This window comes from Giraffa tippelskirchi, chromosome 2 (genome assembly GCF_054371585.1).
Source record: "Giraffa tippelskirchi isolate mGirTip1 chromosome 2, T2T-mGirTip1v1.2.pri, whole genome shotgun sequence".
In the NCBI taxonomy this organism is placed as follows: domain Eukaryota; kingdom Metazoa; phylum Chordata; class Mammalia; order Artiodactyla; family Giraffidae; genus Giraffa; species Giraffa tippelskirchi.
Genome location: NC_137276.1, coordinates 131,033,310 through 131,056,218, shown reverse-complemented (window position 1 = coordinate 131,056,218; position 22,909 = coordinate 131,033,310). Strand labels below are relative to the sequence as shown.

Sequence of the window (22,909 nt, the reverse complement as noted above, 5' to 3'; positions counted from 1 at the left end):
TGTTGTGCATTAAATCCCTTATAACTGGAGCTTCATATCTTTTGATTACCTTCATCCAATTCCCCCACTTCTTGCCTCTGGTAACCACAAATCGGAACTCTTTTAATATGACTTTGTGGTTTTTAAAGTACAGCTTATCTAGAATGCTGTTAATTCCTGTTATACAACAAAATGATTTGGTATTTCTATTCATTTCAAAATAATCATGATAATTCTAGTTAGGCTGTGTCACCATTCAAGGATATTACATAGTTATTTACTATATTTGCCGTACTGTAGATAGCCATACTTTTTTAAAAGTTGCTGATCTCTTAAGTTCAAACACATTTTAACAAACCTGCATTTTTACTCCCCCCCTACCACCACCACATTTACTGATTTTGACATCATATTTAATTTTTGTTTGGGTATTCTTACTGCTGATACAGATTATTTTACTACTCTTATCTTTTAATCTTCCTATTAGCTTTATACGTGGCAGTTTTGTTACCCTTAGTGTATATATTTGCCTTTGCGTGTGCATGCTCAGTTGTATCTGACTCTTTGCGACCCCATGGACAGTAGCCCGCCAGGCTCCTCTGTCTATGGAATTTCCAGGCAAGAATACTGTAATGGGTTGCCATTTCCTTCTCCAGGAGATCTTCCCGACCCAGGGATCAAACCTGCATCTCCTGCGTTGCAGGTGGATTCTTCATCTGCTGAGCCATCAGGGAAGCCCATATTTGCCTTTACCAGTGGGATTTTTCCTTTCTTCATTGCATGTTTCTAGATGTGGTCTTTTTTTTTCTTCTTCTTAGAAAAGTCCCTTCAATGTTTCTTGTAAAGCTGGTTTGGTGGAGCTGAACTCCTTTAGCTGTTAACTAAAACTTGACCTCTCTTAAATCTGAATGAAAGTCTTGCTGGGTAGAGTATCTTAGTTGCAGGTTTTTCCCTTTCATCACCTTAAGTATGTTGTGCCTGCAGATTGTCTGCCTGTCAGCTGATTGCCTTATGGGAGTTCCCTTGTCTGTAACTTGTTGCTTTTTCGCTTGCTGCTTTTAACTTTCTCTATCTAACTTTTTCTGTTTTAATTACAATGTTACTGGCGTGGTCTGCTTTGAGCCGATCTTGTTTGGGACTCGGCTTCATGGACAGAGAGTTCCAGCTTGATGATCTATCCCTCTGTTATTATGTAATCTATTAATGAGTCCTTCTAATATGTTTTGCATTTCAGTGATTATATTTTTCATTTTCATTTGGTTCTCCTTTATATTTTCTAATTCTTTGTTTAAAATTTCTAACTTGGACTTACCTGGTGGTCCAGTGGTTAAGAATACACCTGCCAATACAAAGGATATGGGTTCGATTTTGGTCTGGGAAGATTCCACGTGCTGCAGGGCAGCTAAGCCTGTGTGCCACAACCAATAAGCCCACTCTCTAGAGCCCACATGCCTAGAGCCTGTATTCTGCAACAAGAGAAGCCACCACAACTAGAGAAAGTCCACATGCGGCAATGAAGACCCCAGCACAGCTGAAAATAAATAAATTTTAAAAAATAATAAATGAAACCTCTAACTTCTCAGTTCATCGAGTCTTCTCCCAAGTTCTTTGAACATCTTTGGGATCATTACCTGGAACTCTCTATAAGGTTGACTGCCGATCTCTACTTCACTTACTTCTTCTGAGGTTTTATCTTGTTCCTTCATTTGGAAGATCCTCCTGTGTAGCCACATTTTGTCTAAGTTGCTGTTTTTATCTCTATTTATCTGGTAGATTGGTTACATTTCCTGACCTTGAAGAAGTAGCCTTTTGTAGGAGATGTCCTATGCATCCCAGCAGTACACCTCCCTTTGGCCATCAGAACTATACGTTCTATGGGTGCATGGGTTGCATGGGTCCTTCTGTCATGGTGGGCTGACTCTTGTGGGTGGTCTGGTCAGCATGGCTGGCCTTCAGTCTGGTTTGTTGCCAGGCCCTGCCTTGTGTGGAGACTGTCAGCCACTGATTGGGAGGGCTGGCTCTGGGAGTTCCCTGGCAGTGTTGGTTAGGATTAGTTAGGACTCAGTGCTTTCACCGCCAGAGCCCAAGTTCAATCCCTGATCAGGAAACTAAGATCCCACAAACTGCACAGCATGGCCAAAAACAAAGAACAACAACAGCAAAAATAACTGCAAACAACAACAAAAACAAAGGTGCTAGCTGCAGGCCCAAGGAGGACCCTGGCCCACCGGTGGTGGAGCTGGCTTCTGGAGCAGGTGGTTGTGGAGCTGGGGTCCCAGATCTAGTGTTGGCCAGCTGGTGGGCGGGACCAGTTCCTGACACAGCTGGCTGCAGGGCTGGGCATATCCCAAAGCTGGTGTTGGCCTGGTGGTAACCAGGGCTGGACCCTACGTGGGGCTGGTGTCCAGGAGGTCTTGGGTTTAGTGCCAGCTTACTGATGAGCAAAGACAGGTTTCCAGGTCTGTTGCTGCATGACCCAGAGCTAATGCTGGCCAGCTCATGGTTTGGCTGGATGCTGGTTTGGAAAGCTGCTAGGCTGTGGTGGTTCTGCGGCTGCAGCCTGTCCACTAGGGGTGGAGTCAGGCCCCAGGGTCTCTGGCTGCAGAACCCTGGGGCTCCAAGGGCTAGTGCCGATGTGTTGATATGCATGGCAGGTCCTGGGCTCTCAGGTGGACTGGTCTGGGGTGGCTGAGAGCTCAGGCAGTCTTAAGGTAGCAAACCTGCTGCTAGGTGGGACTATGTCCCTACCTGGCTAGTTGCTTAGCCTGAGGCACCCTAGTACTGGTGCCAAAAGACTGGTGGGCAGACCCAGGTCCCCAGGCTAGTAAGCTAGAGGGTGGATTCTAAGATTGTGCTTACCAACATCATTGTCCATGTGGTAGAATGAACACCTAAAAATATTAACAGCTGCCACCAGCATCTATGTCCCCAGGGTGAGCTCCAGTTGCCTCTTGCCTCTCTGGAGACTTTCCAAGATCAGCAGGCAAGTCTGACTCAGGCTCCTTTCAAACCACTGTGGAAGCCCTGGGTCCCCCTGAGATTTTGTGTATTCCTTTTAAGAGTGAAATTTCTATTTCCCACAGCCCTGTGGGCCTCCTGAAAGTAAATCCCACTGGCCTTCAAAACCAAACGTGCTGGGGGCTTGTCTTCCTGGTGCAGAACCCCAGGACTGGGGAGCTGGGTGGGGGCTCAGACCAGTTGTTCTTTGGGGAGGACCTCTGTGATTGTAATTATTTTCTCCTTTGTGAGTCACTCCTTGATGGCTCAGTAGGTACAGAACCAGCTTGCCAATGCGGGAGACACAGGAGATGTGGATTCCATCCCCGGGCAGGGGAGACAACTGGAGGAGAAAATGGCAGCCTATTCCAGTATTCTTGCTGGAAAATTCCATGGACAGAAGAGCCTGATGGGCTACAGTCCAAGGGGTCACAAAAAGTTCGACACGACTGAGCATGTGGCATACACACACACACACACACACACACACACACACACACACACACACACACACACACACACACACACACACACACACACACACACACACCCCTCCCAGGAATATGGGTCTTGATTATACCATGCCTCTGCCCCTTCTTCCCATCTCATTGTGGTTCCTTCTTTATATCTTTAATTGTAGGCAGCTTTTCCTGCTAGCCTTCCAGTTTACATAGTTGTAACCTTGGTGTGTCCCTGGCAGAAGGTGAGCTTAGGGCCTTCCTACTCCACCATCATGGCCCCACCTCCGGTCTTATCAAATCTTTTGTATCCAAGTTAGACAAGATTCAGATCCCTTCATGGGTTTATCACCTGGGTGAGATAAGGGGCCAGAGCCCCCATTTCCTACCAATGGTCTTTGCTCTGATTTTTAGGGATCCTTTCACAGAGGAATACTTCTTTAACAAGAGTCAGGGGGGTAAAGAGACTAAGTCATTGATGGGAAACTGTCATTTCTCCTACTTCCTGCATGCTCAGTCACTTAGTCATGTCTGACTCTTTTATGACCCCATGGACAATAGCCTGCCAGGTTCCTCCGTCCATGGAATTCTCCAGGCAAGGACACTGGAGTGGGTTGCCATTTCCTTCTCCAGGGGATCTTCCCAACCCAGGGATCGAACCAGCGTCTCCTGCATTGGCAGGTGCATACTTTACCACTGAGCCACCTGGGAAGCCCTGTGCCACTTCCTAACATATCTGAATTCAGAATATCCTGTTTCTAATGTTTCTCTCTCAACCAAAAAACATGTTAGACATCAAAAGACACCTGTGTATTTATGGTGCCTTGATTAAAGAAAGCTTCTCCAGTATGGATGGCCTAAGATAGCTTATTGTTCAGTCCTCCTGGGGTTTTACACCCTGATAAATGAACCAGAGTAAGACCCATGATCTGGGGAAAGTATACTTGTAATAAGTTAGAGTCTATTGTAAAAGAGGAGATGGAAAAGCAGAGACTCAAGAGTCCTCAAAGTGAAACACATCTCAGAGGGGTCAGTTGTAAGAAGCTGAGAATCTGGACACTGATTTCCTCAAAACTTTCCATGCTGAAGTACCCCTTGGAATGTTTTTATGTACCTCTAAATTTACTGGTACTCCAGTTTGAAAAACCACTGTAATTTAGGATATGTTAATAATTAAATTTTTCAGCTAACTGATTTATTATAGAATATGAAAGGTTGTTTTGACAGAACTGGTGGAGTAAGCATGCTGTAGGAAATCCCTGACTTGCAGCTATATGATCTTATGCCATTGGTCAGTACAGGGACAGGAGTTTACATCATCTCCCGCTGGAAAGGGGTGGTGCATTTGTGTGTGGGAGAGATGTACCATGCAGTGACAAGAAGGCTTCAGATGTATGAGATGGGCAGGTGGGCATAATGGAGTGGACAGTTTTTGGAGTACTGTTCAGCTCACAACACTTTGTTTCTTTGCAACCTTCCACTGGTACACAGGGTTGGGCAGTCATGTCTATAATACATGAATCTGTCCCCCTAAGAATAGATACTTGATACGGAGATTGATACTCAACCTAAGCTAAACCAATCAGATTTTCCAAGGAATTTGAAATTTTGGACTAAAAGTCACCCAGAACATGAATTTTAGAGCTGAGTTACTTTAATGGCAGAATTCTAGAAATTCTAGAATTCTTTGAAGTTTCCTGATTTCTGACATTTCAGAGGCTTAGGTTTTTAGTAGTGCCTTATATCTCATGCAATATTACAGCATCATCATAGTACCATTTTTTTAATTTGGTAATACTACATAAATAAGTAGGTCAATGAAATAGAATGAAATCCAGAAATAGACCCACATACACTGAATTTAATGAGAATATGACAGTGTTAATACGAGACGATTATAAAAGTAGTACTCAAACTTAGTGGAGAAAGGAATTGTTTGACAGATGGAGTTGAGAGAATCTCATTTCTTTTCCCAAAATATACTTGAGATAGTATTTTTTATCCCAAATATCTCAATGAAAAAAATTACATAAGGTATATAAAAAGGATTTTCCTGGCCTGTTTTCTTTGAAGATTTCATTCAAGTCTTTCCTGGGAAGGTACAACTTTGGGAGCTGACTTTATGCTGAGTGCAGATTTGGGGCCTGGGATTATTTTAAGGATTGAAGTTCATAAGCTGTTGCTTTGAAAGATTTAAAAAAATTTTGGCTATGCCAAAACTTAGTAGATGGCTGGTCTCCTACCAAGAACCACAGCAAAAAACTTTATCCAGACATAATTTTCAACGTATATGCCTATCATTTACTTAACTGGCCTCTCCATTCTGCATCTTTCCCATCCACAGCTAGCTTTACCCCATCTGGAAGATAACCCTCAATCTGAACTTCTCTAATCAGTTTGCTCCTGTTTTCTAGCTGAAGATTCTGAGGACAATGGAAGGAATAGGCATTGAGGTACAGTCTTCAGTAAGGCTTCCATTTTACGGCCACAAAATAAACAGCTCTAGTGTGGGACACAGAAGGAGTTCGCTTTTTCAAGCTCCAAGCCAGAGTAGTCAGGACTTTTCACTGCAGGGTGCAACAGGAAGCAGCGTCCTATATGTCCAGGCTGAACCATACTCAGGTTTGATTATTATTAAAGGGGAAAAGGTCAATATTACTTTATAAGAGGTGTTGTATTCTTCCAGGCACAAACTATCTGTTTACCTATCTTTTCCTGAAACTAACAGCCATAGGTGCTCAATACTTACATTCAATAATTCATTAGAGATTGTCAAATACTGCTCATATTCAAATTCTGTGTCTTCTTCTTCTGTTATCTGATGGACTGCTTCCATAAAAAGAAACTTCACATCATCTACTATTTGGTTACCTAGCGTTACAATTCATACAGGAAAGGCAAGCCAAATGCTTGATTGTTTTCTTTTATTTACCAGTTTTCAAAATAAAGAGATTGTTTCTAAGCATTCTCCAATAATGACCAAGTAGGTATCTGTATCAAGATGAAATCATGGTTTTAAATATATTTGATGTGTATGGATTCATTGTAGTTATTTTCCTCAGTAATACTCAAATTATTCCATCTTTAGTCAGTAGAAGCCAATAACAATACCACCAGTGTGATTACTGGAAAGAATTACAAATTCTTTTGAATGTGTTCTCCATCCTCACCCCACTTTTCTGCAATTGTTGTTAAGTGGCTCAGCTATTTCCAACTCTGCGCCCCCATGGACTACAGCATGCCAGGCTTCCCTGTTCTTTACTATCTCCAGGAATTTGCTCAAATTCATGTCCATTGAGTCAGTGATTCTATCCAAACATCTCATCCTCTATCAACCCCTTCTCCTCCTCCCCTCAATCTTTCCCAGCATCATGGTCTTTTCCAATGAGTCGGCTCTTTGCATAGGTGGCCAAAGTACTGAAGCTTCAGCTTCAGCATCGGTCCTTCCAATGAGCATTCAGGGTTGATTTCCTTTAGGATTGACTGGTTTAATTTCTGTGCTGTCCAAAGAACTCTCAAGAGTCTTCTCCAGTACCACAGTTCAAAAGCATCAGTTCTTTGGTGCTCAGCCTTCTTTATGGTGCAACTCTCACATCTGTACATGACTACTGGAAAAACCATAGCTTTGACTATCTGGACCTTTGTTAGCAACTGTGCTACACCTATATTGTCAGAGCACTCAGCTACCACTCACTATAGACTCTTCCTATGTCTCTAATTTCAGTTCAGTTCAGGTCATTTCAGTGTCTCAGTCATGTCTGACCCTTTGTGACCCCATGGACTGCAGCACACCAGGCTTCCCTGTCCATCACCAACTCCCAGAGCTTGCTCAAACTCATGTCCATTGAGTCGGTGATACCATCCAGCCATCTAATCCTCTGTCATCCCCTTCTCCACCTGCCTTCAATCTTTCCCAGCATCAGGGTCTTTTCAAATGAGTCAGTTCTTCGCATCAGGTGGTTAAAGTATTGGAGCTTCAGCTTCAGCATTAGTCCTTCCAATGAATACTCGGAACTGATTTCCTTTAGGATTGACTGGTTGGATCTCCTTGCAGTCCAAGGGACTCTCAAGAGCCTTCTCCAACACCACAGGTCAAAAGCATCAATTCTTCTGTTCTTAGCTTTCTTTATGGCCCAACTCTCACATCTGTACATGACTACTGGAAAAACCATAGCTTCGACTATGTCAGACCTGTGTTGGTAAAGTAATGTCTCTACTTTTTAATATGCTGTCTAGCTTGGTGATAGCTTTTCTTCCAAGGAGCAAGTGTCTTTTAATTTCATGGCTACAGTCACCATCTGCAGTGATTTTGGAGCCCAAGAAAATAGTCTGTCACTGTTTCCATTGTTTCCCCATTTATTTGCCATGAAGTGAGGGGACCAGATGCCATGATCTTAGTTTTCTGAATGTTGAGTTTTAAGGCAGGTTTTTCACTCTAGTCTTTCACTTTCTTCAAGAGGCTCTTTAGTTCCTCTTTGATTTCTGCCATAAGGGTGGTGTCATCTGCATATCTGATGTTATTGACATTTCTCCCAACAACCTTGTTTACAGCTTGTGCTTCATCCAGCCCAGGATTTTGCATGATGTACTCTGCATATAAGTTAAATAAGCAAGGTGACAATATACAGCCTGACATACTCCTTTCCCAATTTGGAATCAGTCCATTGTCCCATGTCTGGTTCTAACTGTTGCTTCTTGATCTGCATACAGATTTCTCAGGAGGCAGGTCAGGTGTCTGGTATTCCCATCTCTTTCAGAATTTTCCACAGTTTGTTGTGATCCACACTGTCAAAGGCTTTGGTGTAGTCAATAAAGCAGAAGTAGATGTTTTTTAATTTAGTTTTTTTCATTAGTTTTTTCATTTAAAATCTCTCATTTAGTCCTAGTTTACATAGAAATTATATGTTCATCATCAGTCATTTATCATGTCTCTTAAGAATTCTGCTTGTTTCAATCTCTTTTTCTTTTTTTAAAAAGTACATATTTATTTACTTATTTGGCTGTGCCAGATCTTAGTGCAGGATGCAGGGTCTTTGATCTTCCTTGCAGCATGGGGGATCTTAGTTGCAGCATGCAGGATTTTTTAGTTGTGACATGCACACTCTTAGTTGCAGCATGTGGGATCTAGTTCCCTGACCAGGGATCAAACCCTGGTCCCTGCATTGGGAGGTCAGAGTCTTAGCCACTGGACCACCAGGGAAGTCTCTCAATCCCCTTTTCCAGTAGATTCATAATGCATACTGTTCCCTGAGTTCTTACATGTTGATGACAGCTTGTAAAGATAAAAATTCCTTGCCTCACGTTTTCTTTCTTTGAGTATCTTAAATATATTGCTAAATTTTCTTCAAGCATAAAGCACTGATGTTAAAAAGTTTAAAGACAATATTATTTTCTTCCCTAAGTAACTTGGGCTTTTTCTCTAAGTGCCTAACATATCTTTTTTCTTTCCCTTTAAAGTCCATGATGATAATTCTGGGTTAGTTTTATCAGATAAACTAAATGCCCTCTCAATATTTGATTTCAATTTTCATTTTATTTCAGTTTCTTACTTTAAAGAGGTTTTGCCATGATTTTCTTCTGATATTCCATATATATATATAGTCATCTCTGCCTCTCTTATTGTTTCTTGAATCCTCTTCATCTTTTTCTTCTTCCATTGTATTTTTTAAAATTTTCCCTTCTTTTTATCTTCCATTGAGGCATTGTCTTGTATTTTTCCTAGCTTTGCTTTTATTTTAGTTCTTCATTTCTAATAATTTTGCTTTAATTATTTTTTAGTTCTATCACCTCAGATAAATTCTAATTTATTTGTCTAATTAATTTATTTATTTTCTTTGTATCTACTAGCTTGTTTTGAAACATTAGCTTTTCATCTATTTTATGGGAATTTTTTTTGGACATTATTTCATCATCTGTAGGAATATTGTTCTTTTTTTCTTTAATTTTGATAGAATTTGATTTCCATCTTTTCTGATGCTGAATTTTTATGTCAAAATCATTTAGAAAGCTCCTAAGCTTCTAGAAGGAAGATGTTGTTCTGGATAGCTTTTTAAGTTTAAGTTTCTATCCAAACTTTGATAACATTATAGCCAAACCTTATACTTTTGAGTTTTCTTGCACTGATATTTTTTCAAAACATTCAAGAACAGGTTACATTTTGAAACCTCCTAACTGTTCCCTCTTGCCACCACCCCACTATTCATCTGGATGTACCTTTTCTTTTGCCCTTGGTATCTGTGTCCTGCTAAATCTCAATTTTATTCCCAGATGTTTCTCCTCTTTGGGGAATTTTGTCCTAGAAGGGATTTTACTTAGAGAAGGTATATGGACCAGACAGCCTTTTCAGATTACACTCCCATCACAGAAAGCCATGTAATATTGACTTCAGCAAGAAAAAATAAAGAAAAATTAAGATATTAAAAATGTACATCTGATGTAGAAAAAGTCACAAAGTTCTCTGAGGAAAGGCCTTTTCCTGACTATTAGAAAACTAGCAAAAATAATTTTAAAATAAGAGAAATTCCCAAAAATTTCATGCAGAAATCAGCATATATTTAACATTTTTCTTATAAGTAACAGAAACCACTTTTAAATCACTGAAACAAAAAAGGATCATTTACCCTAAGGAAGAAGAGCTGATTCAAATAGCCTGAGAGTAGAGTGCAACCAGGCCAGGAAGTCTTCCTACCCCAGCATTCAATTCTGCTTTAATCCTTGGGTGGGGAAGTTCCCCTGGAGAAGGGAATGGCAACCCACTCCAGTATTCTTGCCTGGAGAATCCCCATGGACATAGGAGCCTGACGGGCTATATAGTCCATGGGGTCGCAAAGAATCAGACACAACTGAGCAGCTATCACTTTCTTTCTTTCTTTCCGCTTTTTTATCCTCTCTTACCACACACTAGCTTAGGCTACATCCTAGTTCACAAAGTGGAAGTATCTACTGACATCTTCTGAGTTTCCATCTCCTTTGTTCCAAAAAGCAGCAGAATAGGGCTAGGAATTGTTAGTCTAAGTCCTGAGTGTCTGCGGACGGATTCTGATTGATCCTGAGTGTATCACTGTGACCAAGAGAGTGGGGTCAGGTTGTTAGAAAAAATGTTCTCACTGTGATCAAATGATGGCACAGGATCAAGCCTAATGATGAGATGGAGGGGCAGGGCAAATGGAAAGATGGGTTAGTTCCTGCGAAAAGGGAGTCAAACAGTAAAAACGGGTATGAAATACAGATTTCTATTTTCACCAATATTAGACATGTATATTGCACACATGTGGTATGGCTATAAAGAATCAGCGGTTAAAAAATAAAACTGGTTCAAAAACTAAGAGGATGAGTAAAAACTAGGAGATCTTTTCTACGCCATCTCCAACATTATTTTTTGAAACAAAATCAAGACTGTGAGAACTAAAATTGACACCCGGGAGGTTAGAAACAGCAAAAACAACTTAAAACTAAACACCCAAACTGCATGTTGAGTTTTAAGCAGGATGTTTGCTGAGTACTATTTTGCTACCTTTTCGGAAGCAAATTTAGACTATCCAGTAATGTCAGAGTTATATGAGCTTCTGAAATACTTTGTTTAAATGAAAACGGAGAGGTTAGCTACCGAACTTAACATAAGCAAAACTGAGTAAAATGCGTATTTTGGAAGCAAATACTTTATAAGGTTAGCTACTGTCTCCACTTGAGAAAGGTTAGCTATCTGAAATAACTTTCTTCAGTGACAGTATAACTGGCAGTAACAGTGAGAAGGTTTGAATCCTCAAAAGATGCATTTTCAGAGGAATACAAGTTTCAGATCCTAGAATCAATTTACTGTCAGCTGTCACTCAGATTTATTATATACAGTTTTACCTTTTTTTTTTTTCAGTTTTAGATGAACAGAGTGATAAATCCTCTTAGACACTGGAAGCAAATAATTTGAAGATAAAAGTTTCAATTCTTCTGTCATATTCTTAATAAAGCCTTCTTGGGGAAGATACATACCATTCTTATGTTTAAGTGTGTACAGTACCTAATTTTTAAAAACAGATTTGAAACTTAAAATACATGTATGAATTTACACTGTATAAAAAGTTATATGGTTTTCCCAGGTAGCTCAGTGGTAAAGAATCCACCTGCAATGTGGGAGGCATGTGTTTGATCCCTGGGTCTGGAAGATACCCTGGAGCAGGAAAATCCAGCCCACTCAGTATTCTTGCCTGGAAAAACCCATGGACAGAGGAGCCTGGTGGGCTATAGTCTATGGAGTTGCAAAGAGACACAACTTAGCAACTAAACCACAACAAAAAGTTATATAGTTATGCCTGAGGCAGGCTTCTTATCATAAGAAAATCCTTCCAGAGAATGAATTGTGTTTTTTCATTTGTGGTGAGGAAAGTTGGCATCTGCTTCTCCATTTTCAAAGACAAAGAATTTTCCTGCAACTTTGCTACTCCAGTGGTTCAGTTCAGTTCAGTCACTCAGTTGTGTCCAACTCTTTGCAGCCCCATGGACTGCAGCACGCCAGGCTTCCCTGTCAATCACCAACTCCCAGAGTTTACCCAAACTCATGTCCATTGAGTCAGTGATGTCATCCAACCATCTCATCCTCTGTCATCCCCTTCTCCTCCTGCCTTCAATCTTTCCCAGCATCAGGGTCTTTTCAAATGAGTTAGTTCTTTGCATCAGTTGGCCAAAGAATTGGAGTTTCAGCTTCAACATCAGTCCTTCCAATGAACAACCAGGACTGATCTCCTTTAGGATGAACTGGTTGTATCTCTGTGCAGTCCAAGGAACTCTCAAGAGTCTTCTCCAACACCACAGTTCAAAAACATCATTGGTTCGGTGCTCAGCTTTCTTTATAGTCCAACTCTCACATCCATACATGACTACTGGAAAAACATAGCCTTGACTAGATGGACCTTTGTTGGCAAAGTAATGTCTCTGCTTTTTAATATGCTGTCTAGGTTGGTCATAGCTTTTCTTCCAAGGAGCAAGTGTCTTTTAATTTCATGGCTGCAATCACCATCTGCAATGATTTTGGAGCTCCCCAAAATGAAGTCTTCCACTGTTTCCACTGTTTCTCCATCTATTTGCCATGAAGTGATGGGACCTGATACCATGATCTTCGTTTTCTGAATGTTGACTTTAAGCCAACTTTTTCACTCTCCTCTTTCACTTTCATCAAGAGGTTCTTCAGTTCTTCTTCACTTTCTGCCATAAGGGTGGTGTCATCTGCATATCTGAGGTTATTGATATTTCTCCTGGCAATCTTGATTCCAGCTTGTGATTCATCCAGCCCAGCATTTCTCATGATGCACTCTGCATATAAGTTAAATAAGCAGGGTGACAATATACAGCCTTGGCGTACTCCTTTCCCGATTTGGAACCAGTCTGTTGTTCCATATCCAGTTCTAACTGTTGCTTCCTGACCTGCATACAGATTTCTCAGGAGGCCAATAACGTGGTCTAATATTCCCATCTCTTTCAGAATTTTCCACAGTTTGTTTTGATCCACACAGTCAAAGACTTTGCCATGGTCAATAAAGCAGAAGTAGATGTTTTTCCAGAATGCTCTTGCTTTTTCTATGATCCAGCAGATGTTGGCAATTTGATCTCTGGTTCCTCTGCCTTTTCAAAATTCAGCTTGAACATCTGGAAGTTCACGGTTCACAGTTAAACTGAAGAAAGTAAGGAAAACCACTAGACCATTCAGGTATGATCTAAATCAGATCCCTTATGATTATACAGTGGAAGTGAGAAATAGATTCAAGGGATTAGATCTGATAGACAGAGTACCTGAAGAACTATGGATGGAGGTTCATAACATTGTACAGGAGGCAGTGATCAAGACCATCCCCAAGAAAAAGAAATGCAAAAAGGCAAAATGATTGTCTGAGGAGGCCTTAGAAATAGCAGAGAAAAGAAGAGAAGTGAAAGGCAAAGGAGAAAAGGAAAGATATACTCAGTTGAATGTAAAATTCCAAAGATTAGCAAGGAGTGATAAGAAAGCCTTCCTCAGTGATCAATGCAAAGAAATAGAGAAAAACAATAGAATGGGAAAAACTAGATATCTTCAAGAAAATTAGAGATACCAAGGGAATATTTCATGTAAAAATGGGCACAGTAAAGGACAGAAATGATATGGACCTAACAGAAGCAGAAGATATTAAGAAGAGGTGTCAAGAATACACAGAAGAACTATATAAAAAAGACCTTAATGGCCCAGATAACCACAATGGTGTGATCACTCACCTAGAGCCAGACATCCTGGAATGCGAAGTCAAGTGGGCCTCAGGAAGCATCACTACGAACAAAGCTAGTGGAGGTGATGGAATTCCAGCTGAGCTATTTCAAATCCTAAAAGATGATGCTGTGAAAGTGCTACACTCAATATGCCAGCACATTTGGAAAACTCAGCAGTGGCCACAGGACTGGAAAGGGTCAGTTTTCATTCCAATCCCAAAGAAAGGCAATGCCAAAGAATGTTCAAACTACCACACAATTGCACTCATCTCACATGCTAGCAAAGTAATGCTTAAAATTCTCCAAGCCAGGCTTCAACAGTACATGAACAGTGAACTTCCAGATATTCAAGCTGGATTTAGAAAAGGCAGAGGAAACATCTTTAACCCTCTTTTATTAGACTGTGATCTCCCTCTTCAAAAGCAAGAATTTCTCATTCTAGCTTGCTTCCCAATTCTTTGTTAATTTAGAAATCAGAAAAACATGAAGGCAGTTGCTTCTAATGCAGATGGAAAGTGAAACAGGCAAGTGAGAGAGTTTTCATCTGCCGACACAGAGAAAGAAAAATGACAGTGCTGTGAGTATTGAATATTCGCGTTGAATATTGAATAAGGTTGAATTTATCCAATTTGTCCATCCATTATTCTAAGGTTGTCTCTCTGCTTTTATGTTAAAATAACTTAAAAAAAAAAACTTATGATGGTAATTGGTAGAAAGATTTTTGTTTTATTTTGATTTTTTAATAATGTCCTTTGACACTGGCAAAATAAGGTCACAAAGTCACAAAGTTGGGAGCTAGTTTCCTGACATACAGGATAAACAAATCTCCCTGTGGAAGATATTTCCATTTTCCTCTCATGGGTGGTCCACCTGTGGCCAGGGCTGATTCAGCAATTCTCAATCTATCACTCTGCCATGATACTGTGAGCAGTTACTCTGAGAACAGAACACAAAAAGAACTTAAATAATCATCAAAAGGGAAACAGTTAAAAATGCCATAGTGCTAGGGACATCATGCCGCAGTTATGAAGAATGAGGCTGATGTAAGTTAATGACAGATAAAGCCTTCCCTGACCACATATTTTATGAAAGAAGGGTGTACTATTTATCCAGCGTATAGTCTGGGTTCTCCAGAGAAACAGAACCAATAAATATATATTCTCTAAATACACAGATATATATTTATATATCTATATATCTGTATCTGTTGCTGCTGTTCAGTCAGTAAGTTATGTCCGACTCTTTTGCAGCCCCATGGACTGTAGCCCACCAGGCTCCTCTCTTTCCATGAGATTTCCTAAGCAAGAATACTGGAGTGGGTTGCCATTTCCTTCTCCAGGAGATCTTCCCAACCCAGGGATCAAACCCATGTCTCCTGTATTAGCAGGAGGATTCTTGACCGCTGTGCCACCTGGGAAGCCCATCTATATCTGTATCTATACATGGTAAGAGAGAGATTACTTTAAGAAATTGGCTCACACAATTATGGAGGCTGAGAAGTCCAAGATCTGAAGCTGGCAAGCTATTGACTAGAGAAAGCCTGTAGTGAAAGTTCCAGTCCAAGTCCAAAGGCCTGAAATTCAGGAGAGCAGATGGCATAAATTCAAGTCCAAGTTAAGAGTTCAAAGGCAGGAGAAGACTGATGTCCCAGCTTGAAAATAGACAGGCAGAGAAAAAGAATTCTTTTGTACTGAGCTTTTCATTCTATTCAGGCATTCAGTGGACTGGATGAAGTTCATCCACATTGGGAAGAGCAATCTGCCTTACTCAGTCTACTGATTCAGATGTTAATCCCATCCAAAAATGTTTAACCAAATATCTGGGCATCCTATGAATTACTGACACACAGAATTAATCATCACAAGTCTACTCCTTGTCAACTTGTCACTCATGCATCTTCCTCAACTATACATACCTAAAGCCTCCAAAAAAAAAAAGACATTAACAAGATCCTAATTCCATCTAACATGATACAACTCTTCTGTGTACAATCAGAAATGTACTGATCCTTTTCCCAGAAGAAGTAACGTGATGTCCTTAAATGATGTTTACTCTTCTCCTTGATATCCTATAACTTAAATACTATGACTTAAAGTCAATACAGCAATGTTACATGATTAGGGAGTACGAGGGGAAAGAAAACAAAGATACTTGCTTTATACACACACATTCATAACAAAATAAGGAGGATTACTCATGACAATTACAGTCCCTATTTCTGTAACTGGTCATGTGGTCACAGCTCGTATTTATAACTACCTTCTTCCACGATGGGCTTCCCTGGTCACTTAGATGGTAAAGAATCTGCCTGCAATGCAGGAGACCTAGGTTAAGTCTCTGAGTTGGGAAGATACCCTGGAGAAGGCAATGGCTACCCACTCCAGAATTCTTGCCTAGAGAATTACATGGACAGAGGAGCCTGGCAGGCTCCAGTCCATGGCATCACAAAGAGTCAGACACAACTGAGCAACTAACACTTCCACTTTTCTCCCACTGCCCATTCTCTATTCCCTTTGCCTTTGGTAAACACCTCAGCTAGTAGTGACTCTTAACACACTGAAGTGATCAAACCTTCATTCCTGAAAGATCTGGGCCACGGGTAGTCCTGCCTGGATTTGGTTATTGTTTGCTACTGACCTTAATCACAAGGCATGGTAATATTGATACCTCCTTAAGGGATCTTCTGTATTCCAGACACTCTCTTCCATATCTCTGTTGTGGAGTAAAGTCCATTTCTCTTGGTAATCAGGACCAGTCAGCCCAGCCAGCATAGTAACTCACTACATTTCCTGTTGAGTCAGAGGCATGAGGAGTCCAAAGTGACCAGACAGTAATTTTAAATTTCAGTTCAGTGAAAGCATTATTCTGTCTCCTGATGAAAGCATTTTTCTCTTTGGCCTAAGATTTCTATGCCGGTAGAGCATAAGGTCATGGGAGCAAGAAGCAAAAAAACAAAAATTTTTAATGTGGACCATTTTGTTAAAAATCACTTATTTTTAATTAAGTATAATTGCTTTACAATGTTTTGTTGGTTTCTGCCATACATCAACATGCATCAGCCATAGGTATACATATGTCTCCTCCCTCTTGAACCTCCCTCCCGCCTTCCACCGCATCCCATCCCTCTAGGTTGTCACAGAGCCTCAGTTTGTGTTCCCTGAGTCATACGGCTAATTTCCAGTTGTTATCTATTTTGATGCGGGCCAGTTTTAAAGTCTTTAGTGAATTTGTTGCAATATCGCTTCTGTTCTCTTATGGAGTTTTTTTTGGTTTTTGGGCCACAAAGTAGGCGAGATCCTAGCTCCACAAACAGGGATTGAACCCACGCCTCCTGCATGAGAAGGCAAAGTCATAGCTACTGGACCACATGGAAGTCCCAAGAAGCAAAACTTTTGCTACTGGGTCACTACGGGTCATAGTGAGTAGGTGCAGTCATCTCTGAGTCTTTGTGACCCTGTGGACTATAGCCCACCAGGCTCCTCTGCCCATGGGATTCTCCAGGCAAGAATACTGGAGTGGGTAGCAATTCCCTTCTCCAGAGGATCTTCCCAACCCAGGGATCGAACCAGGGTCTCCTGCATTACAGGCAGATTCTTTACTGTCTGAGCCACCAGGGCAGCCCACAGTGAGTAGAACCACTTCCATTTCCACCCCTTGATTCATGAATCTCAGCTTTGGGAGACACAGCAACAAATAGTGCATTCTGGGCATTCACAGCCTTCTGGAGAAACCTGATCCAGTCCTTGCCTGACCCAGATGGCAAGGTACTGCCATCTACTGGATGCTGTTACTGATTCTTCAAAAGGACATCCCACCATTCCATCAAGCCAGCTGCTGCAGAACAGTGGAGAACAGGTAAGGCAGTGAATTCTGTGAGCATGGGGACACTGACACACTTCTTTTGCTGTGAGGTGAGTTCCTTGATCAGAAACAGTGCTGTGTGGACTTCCATGATGGTCGATAAGGTGTCCTGTAAGTAAGAGGGTAGTTCTGGTAGAAGCATTGTGTGCAGAGAAGGCAAGTCTTATATCCAGAGAACAGATCTATTCCAAGAACAAGATACTGCCTCTTCCATAATGGAAGTGGGCCAATGTAATCAACCTGCTAGCAGGTAGTTGGCCGATCACCTTGGGGGACAGTGTCCTATCTAAGACTCAGTGTTGGTCTCTGCTGCCAGATTGGATACTCAGCAGTGGCCATAGCCAGGTTAGCCTGGTTAAGTTGAAGTCCATGTTGCTGAGCCTGTGCGTAACTTCCATCCTTGGCACTATAGCCACTTTGCTCACAAGCCCACTGAGTGGTGATGCAGGTAGCTGGAAAAGAGGCTGACTGGCTTCCACAGAAAGGGCCCTCCTACCCACTTGATCATTAAAATCCTCCTTTGCTTAGGTTACCCTAGGGTGAGCATTCATATGGGACTCAAATGTCCGTGTTTTCAGTTATTCAGAGACATCTATCTATATACCTCTTACCCAGATTTCCTTGTCACCAATCACGTTCCTTCTGAGGCTCTGACCATCCAGAAAAAACCCTGGCCACAGCCACGAATCAGTACATAATCACATGTCTGGCCATTTCTCCTTCCAAGCAAAGTGAACGATGGTGCAGTGCTCAAAGTTCTGTCCACTGGGAGTGTTTCCCTTCAGCTTCAGGGATGTCCCAGAAAGGGCTGTGGTCTGCAGCTGACTACATTCCAGTGATGTATGCATATTGTGTAGAAGCATCTGTAAATCTAAGTCTTCCTCTGTCAAGTGATCAATCATAGAGAACTCTCCATGAGGCCATAGGTACAGGCAGGGAGAGAGAAAGAAGTGTAGCAGAAATGGGGACCATGGGCACTTAGGCCACTTCTTCATGTAACTTACTTGTGCCCTCAGGACCTACTTGGGTCCATCCCATGTATACCACTTCCATTTCGTGATGGAGTGCTGCTGTACAAGTCCAGATTTATGGCTTGGTGGGTCAGATCACACCTAGTTTGTGATGAGCATCTTAGGTCTTATGGTAACTTGGTGGTGTATGGTCAAGCATTCAGTCTCTATCTATTAAGGCCTAGTATCAGGCCAAGAGCAATTTCTCAAAAGAAGAGTAGTTATCCACAGAGGTTGTCAGGGCTTCGCTGCAAAATACTAAATGTCTGCTCTGTGGTTCACCCTTAGGGGTTTCCCTGGTGGCTCAGATGATAAAGGATCTGCCTGCAATGCAGGAGACCGGGTTCAATCCCTGGATTGGGAAGATCCCCTGGAGAAGGGAATGGCTACCCACTCCAGTATTCTTGCCTGGGAAATTCCATGGACAGAGGAGCCTGATGGGCTATGGTCCATGGGGTCACAAAAAGTGAGACAAGATTGAGTGATCAACACTTTTACTTTCTTCAGGGACCTTCCAAAGGCTTCAAGTCACACCCCCATCTGCCACTGACGTTTCAGATAATGTTGGATCTGCTGGATCTTGTGACTCAAGGATCAGAGCGGCTTGTACATCAGCCTAGACCAGTTGCAGAGTCTTCTCTTTTTTTGGATCTACTTAAAACTGGCCGGTTTTCAGGTCAGTAAGAAATGGGCTGGAGTAATTCACTTAAATAAGGATTATGTTGCCTCTGAGATCCAAGGAGGCCCATTAGGCATTATGTTTCTTTCTTGGTTTTAGGAGGGGCCAAATGCAACAATTTATCCTTCACATTAGAAAGGATACCTTGACATGTCCAACACTACTAGACCCCTACAAATGTCCATGAATTTAGAGGGCCCCTAAAATTCTGTCAGACTTATTTATCACCTTCTGACATGCAAATGTCTTGCAAATAAGTCTAGGGTACTTGCTATTTCTTGCTCGCTATGTCAAAGCAGCGTAATGTCTTCAATGTAATGCAACAGTGTGACACCCACTGGGTTTCCCAGGTGATGCAAGTGGTAAAGCATCTGCCTGCCAATGCAGGAGATGCAGGAGATATGGGTTCTATTCCTGGGTCAGGAAGATCCCCTGGAGAAGGACATGGCAATCCACTCCAGTATTCTTGCCTAGAAAATTTCACGGACAGAGGAGCCTGGTGGCCTACGGTCCATGGGGTCACAAAGAGTTGGACACGACTGACTGAACATGCACGCACATGACGTCTTGTAGAAGGGAAAGGCATTCAAAATTCCTGAGACCTAAACTAAGACACGGGGTGAAAGAGTTGAAACACCCCTGACACAGGACAGTGAAGATGTATTACTGGCCTTGCCAGCTGAAAGCAAACTGCTTCTGGTGATCTTTACTAACAAGTTAAGAGGAAACCATTTACCAGACGAGTTGCTGCATACCAGGTAGTAGGAGAGGTTCTAACTTGCTCAAGCAGTGAAACCACATCTGGTACAGCAGCTGCAATTGGAATTACCATCTCATTAAGCTTGCAATAGTCCACTGTCCCTCTCCAAGGTCCATTTGTCTTCTGCACAGGCCAGATAGGTGAGCTGAATGGGGACATGGTGGAAATCACCAATGTGCATCTTTCAAGTCCTTGATGGTGGCACTGATCTCTGCCGTTCCTCCAGGAATGTGGTATTGCTTTTGGTTTACTGTTTTCCTAGGTGGAGTTCTAGTGGCTTCCGTTTGGCCTTTTCCACCATCACAGCCTTCACTCCACAAGTCAGGGAACCAATGTGGTGGTTCTGCCAAATGCTAAGTATATTTACTCTGATTATGTTTTCGAGAGGGCTTCCCAGGTGGCACAGTGGTCAAGAACTCACCTGCCAATGCAAGAGATATAAGAAATGCAGGTTCAATCCCTGGGTTGGAAAGATCCCCTGGAAGAGGGCACGGCAACCCACTCCAGTATTCTCGCCTGGAGAATCTCATGGACAGAGGAGCCTGCTGGATTACAATCCACAGAGTCGCAAAGACTCGGACATGACTGAAGGGACTTAGCATACACATTTTTTTCTAGAACTGGAGAGATAACCACAGAGTAGATTTGGGGACCACTGGGCCCACTGTGAGATGGACCTGAGCTAAAACTCCATTGGCCGCATCACTTCCATAAGTCCCCTACTCTGACTAGTCAACCTCAGGGACATTTGGATCTCCTGGAATTAGAGTCAATGAAGGGCCAGGTCCAGTAGTCCCTGAAAGGTCTAATTATTTCCTTTTCCCCAATGCACAGTTTCCCTGGTAAAGTCCACAGGTCCCTCAAGGAAGGCTAGGAGAAAGATCAACAGTACAAATGTTTAACAGTGTCCAAGAGCAACGAGTCTTCCCTTTGTTCAATGGATTCTGGGTCGGTAAGCTGGCTCAAGGTTGAGAATTGATTGATGGGCTGTTACTCCCCATTTTTATGATTCAGATTTCACTTTCTTTAACTTGACCTAGAATTTTTATGTTTATACAGATCAAATAAGCATTCAGTGGGCTTCCAATCTGTTTCCAATCTACTACTTCCTATCTACTTTCAGGAACACTGGTGTCAATGCCATAGGTCTGTGGGAGTCAGACTGTTCTGATTGCTGCTTTGACTCTGCTATCCATCACCTGACCTTTGGTGGCTGAATATGGCCATTTGGCCCTTGCCATCCACAGAGCCTACAGCACTTGGGTTTTCCAATTCAATGACTACAGTCCCCACTGTAAGGTTTGATATATAGAGAAGAGCAGTCACAGAACTCTTAAGAATGCTGGGGCTCCTCTCACAAATTTATTTCTCACAGTAGAGGTGACTAGTATATCTTCTGGACCCTCCAGCGTGGGTAAGTAGATCTTAAAGGACAAATTCAACCTAATATTGCAAATTCCCTAAGCCTTTGAATCCCTCCCCCTACATTAAACCAAGGCATGTCTACTGTTTCTAAATTCTAATTTGCTTACCACGGACCACTTTTTGGTTCGTGTTTCAGCCAACAAACCAAACAAACCACTTGAGCCCTTCCTGACTCTTCAAGCTGCAATATTCATTGCAGCGTCTCTGCTTAGAGAGCGCATATGAATCCACTGGCTCCATCCAACTTTATGTTCCTTCCATCACTACCCCACACCTCAATATCCATTCCCACACATATTCTCCAGATTTCTTTCTGTATAAATTATAAAATTCAAAGTAGTTCTTCTGGAGTAGAACACACCTCCTCATGGGTCTCACTCTGTATTTCTCTGTTAAGGCTCCTGGGACTTGAGTCTAGTTATAGGTCTCAAGGCCTTTCCTGGTGGCTCAGACAGTAAAGAACCTGCCTGTAATGCAGGGGATGTGGGTTCGATCCTTGGGTCAGGAAGATCCCCTGGAGAAGGGTATGGCAACCCACTCCAGTATTTCTGCCTAGAGAATTCCATGGACAGAGGAGCCTGGCAGGCTACAGTCCATGGGGTCACAAAGAGTCACATATGACTGAGCAACTAACATGTTCACTTTCATAGGTCTAGAAGCAGAGAGGGTTGAATTATGGAGAGAACCAGTGCTGTCTTCTTTGGCAATTGCCTCAGGGGAGCCCATTACAGTTTCTTCAGACTAGAGGAATCCCCTCAGATAGAGGTGGACAGACTGCTACCAGTGAGGGTAGGGAAGCCACTTTTTTTTTCCTTTTGGCCTTGTAGCATGTGAGATCTTAGTTCCCTGATCAGGGATCAAACTTGTGCCCCCTGCAGTGAAAGTGCAGAGTCTTAACCACTGGACCACAAGGGAAGTACCAGGGAAGCCACTTCCAAATGGACACATTCAACCACCAAAAGTCAGGTGATGGAGAGCCTGCTTTCATTCAGGGTGAGGTGGCCTCTTCCACTGGCAAAAATGACATTGGAATTTAGGTGCTCAGTGTCTCCAGCTTCACCAGGGTCTTACCACATGTCCCCATTATAGCTTACAGGATTCCCACTCAGTCAACATCTTCACTATAACAAGGGACGCCTACCATGGCTGGGAGTTTAACTTGTGCTGTCATCCAGCCAATCACAAGACAAGATTCTTTATTTGGATTTAAACAACCTCAGCCCTGAAGCTACAGTAGCGAAGGGTCCATCAGGACACTCAGAAATTTTCAGGTCAGGCTGTGTGGTGCTTGTGTTGAGAATCTGAATCCCTGAACTCAAACTTTTCCTTCACCACTTAGTCTAGTGGCATGAGGACCAACCAGCCAATCTCACTATATTTGTTAGCTTTCCAACGATGTTTTGAAAGTATATTCACAGTCACTCAGTTCTCTGACTGTCATAAGTTGTTGATTAATAGTATGCAATGGAGATATTTTCCATATCTCTATTGCCAGATCATGCCATGGACTACA

General features: G+C 42.1%; 1 protein-coding gene across 1 annotated transcript in view; it reads left to right on the top strand.

The window, feature by feature from the left end:
* Window positions 1–22,909, top strand: part of B3GALNT1 (beta-1,3-N-acetylgalactosaminyltransferase 1 (Globoside blood group)) — a 160,509-nt gene that overhangs the window by 80,738 nt on the left and 56,862 nt on the right. Inside the window, exons 6-7 of the mRNA XM_081570741.1 lie at window positions 14,132–14,238; window positions 19,040–19,208. The gene's annotated coding sequence lies outside the window, so the exon portion shown is untranslated. The remainder of the gene's footprint in view (window positions 1–14,131; window positions 14,239–19,039; window positions 19,209–22,909) is intronic.